At 41.3% G+C, this 2,724-nt stretch overlaps 1 protein-coding gene across 3 annotated transcripts in view; it reads left to right on the plus strand.

Moving 5' to 3' along the window:
- The first annotated feature begins 15 nt into the window (after nucleotides 1-15).
- Nucleotides 16-2,724, plus strand: part of LOC118407825 (angiopoietin-related protein 2-like) — a 16,124-nt gene continuing 13,415 nt past the window's right edge. Inside the window, exons 1-2 of one of the 3 annotated variants that reach the window (XM_035808365.1) lie at nucleotides 16-76; nucleotides 1,513-1,611. The gene's annotated coding sequence lies outside the window, so the exon portion shown is untranslated. Of the gene's footprint in view, nucleotides 77-1,110; nucleotides 1,612-2,724 lie in introns of those variants that run through there. The other 2 variants (XM_035808366.1, XM_035808364.1) reach the window with 2 other exon arrangements.

A 2,724-nucleotide genomic window follows, 5' to 3' on the forward strand; every position in this document is an offset into this window, starting at 1 on the left:
TGCTGCACGAGGTCTTGAAGTTGTCATCCAACTACTGGTCAGAACTGGAGCAAAACTCAACATCCAAGATGACAAGGTAGTGTTGGAGGTTACCTTTTATGTGAAAATGCACTTTATAAAGATATTGCAGATTAATTGTATTTGTTTGCTTACTCTGTATGTATTGGAGCCCAGCAGCACTGATACAAGACCTCATAAAAGATGCAATGTTAGAAATTCTTCACCACCAGAAAGTCACAAAGGCCTAGTACTTGATAACCAATAATTTGCAAACGAAAAGGATCAACCTCAAACTGGGAAAAGCTGACGGATGACATTTACAAAGCTGTCCTCGTTAACTAACGGAAGAACGCTTTGCAAAAAAATCAGGCATGCTGAGGTATGAGGTGGTGGAACTTTAATTTCGACATTTCTGACATTCAATGGAGACAACCTCAAGTTCATATTTTGGTATCTAGCCCATAGAAAACTCTTCAGGTGTTAAACAAGCAATTATATAATATATATATGTTGGTTACGCCCACCTGTTATCTGTGTAATGACCTTTAAGATGAACTTTGAGAGGCCTTTAATTGGTGTTGCTGACAGAAATACAGCACTAGCATGTGACTTCTCCACCTTTTTTGTAACAGTTTTATTCAGCATATTGCATACCAGTTCTAGTAGAAGTCTCGATAATTAGTTTCCTTTGGTTCAGACCTTCCAAATGAAAGTGTGGGTGGGTGGGTTGGTGGGTGTGTGTGGGGGTGGGTGGGGTGGGGGTGGGGGGGGTTTGGGGTGGATGTGCACTCAAGTCCAAATTATCAACATGACAAAACCAGTTCGATTACCCTGGGGTCAGTACAGCTGTCATGAGCCTCACTAGTCATTATCTTATGAAGTCACAGTTACATAGGGTAAGTTTCATCATCATATGTTACTGTACTCATTGGACTGCGTTTGGTTTCACGTGTTCTTGTATTCTGCTGGGTCAACTTTCCTTCAGCACCGGTGAATTTTGTGGGCAACACGACTTGTTAGTCATAGTTAATCAGCCGAATATTGATATATGGCCCAGTAGGCCCATCTTTTTTTTTTTGCACACGGTACTTTTTTGCACTCAGGCCACACCAATTGTATTTGTTGTTTCTCGAACTTTAAAAAAAAAATTAGTTTTAAAAAAGTCGGGGTAGGAGCTACTCGAGATTGGACAGGAAAACCTAAACTTTTAACATTTAGGGGGTCCCTGGTACTAGTAGCAAAGTCCAAAGTTTGAAGAAAAAAAATAAATGTACCGTCCAAAATGTGTACAGCTTAACTGTAGTTTGAGGCCCATAGTTAATGTGAGAAAGGAAAGGCAGTGAAATTTTGTCAACATGAAGTGTAGCCATCAATTTGAAAAGTTTTTTTTTCTTCTTCAAATCAGAAAAAATAGGGTCGGGAAATCCCAGAAACAACAAATAAAATTGGTGTGGCCTTAACAAGTTTTGCGCACATAACATCAGTCACGTTTTGTCATGTGTGTCTTTGTAGCCGCACCTCTTTTGCATGCCTCATTAATGCAGCCAAGACAGTTCCAATCAAGAGGTCTGGAGATATTGTTGAGCTCGACTCGCCAGAAATTCAATCACGGTGAGCAAGTTTTATCTCGTATTGAGCTTTTTTTCAGCAGATTTCGACAGCTGAGTGTCATGAGGTCGACCTGTTGACAGTGGCTCTGCCACTCGAACACGTGCGGTTGATTTCAGGTAATAGAAATATGTTGATGACGTTTCCCCACAAACTTTGACTCAAGCGCTACCCATAACCCTGGAAGATTGACTTGTGTAGTGTTCTTTTTCTCCTAAAATGTGCGTGCTGACTTTTTAAAACGTAGGCATTAGTTATCGATTTTTGTGGTTTTTACTTATACCCCCTTTCCACTAGGACGGCGCTCTCGCCCCGCTCTCTCTGCTACCTACAATTTGACACATTGTTCAACGAATTGTATCGAAAATAAACGAATCTTGTTACACTTTGTGTGTTTTGTTGTCTTCTCAATCACACTTTTACGTTTTTTATGATATACCCAGTGTGAAAGCGAAGGTTTCACATATCCTTTTTAGGTCGCAGTGAGAGCGCAGCACGATCGCCGTCCTAGTGGAAAGGGGGCCTTAGTGCGTGAGTAAAGTGTGTCTTCAGGCTGTTCCCTCCAGCACTGAGAATGTTTAGTTAATGTGCTTTTGAGCTCCATGCCGCCTGACTATCCTGGCTATCAAAACTACACAACTCTAGATTGGAGGCGAAGTGCTCGGAAATCTGTCCCCTTGCCTTGGACCTCAACTCCACCTCTTTAATCCTCCTCCAACACATTTTCTCCATTTCGCAAAGGAGGCCCGCGGCAGGGAAATTTTCATGATTTTTCTCTTCTATAACATTAAGTCAAACATCACAGATATAAGACGTTATAGCTTATGAGGTTTTTTTTAAATGTTTTGTGATGATTGGTGAGATCAGATGTTTGAACTGCTTTGTCTGATTCAGTGTGTGTCGTACCGCACCACGTGTAACCTTCCTGACCCTCACAACTTTAACAGTCTGTTTAAGGCACCGCCCAGTTGTCTAAAACTTGTCTCTGGGATGTGTTGACACATGGAATTTTCATGTACCTTCTTCACAACCTTGACCTGTAGAACGCCAGGATTTTACTCATATTCCGGTTGACAAACGTACTTAGGTAATTTGAGGACTCCAAGGATAAGTTCT

Source organism: Branchiostoma floridae, unplaced genomic scaffold (assembly GCF_000003815.2).
Source record: "Branchiostoma floridae strain S238N-H82 unplaced genomic scaffold, Bfl_VNyyK Sc7u5tJ_1489, whole genome shotgun sequence".
In the NCBI taxonomy this organism is placed as follows: domain Eukaryota; kingdom Metazoa; phylum Chordata; class Leptocardii; order Amphioxiformes; family Branchiostomatidae; genus Branchiostoma; species Branchiostoma floridae.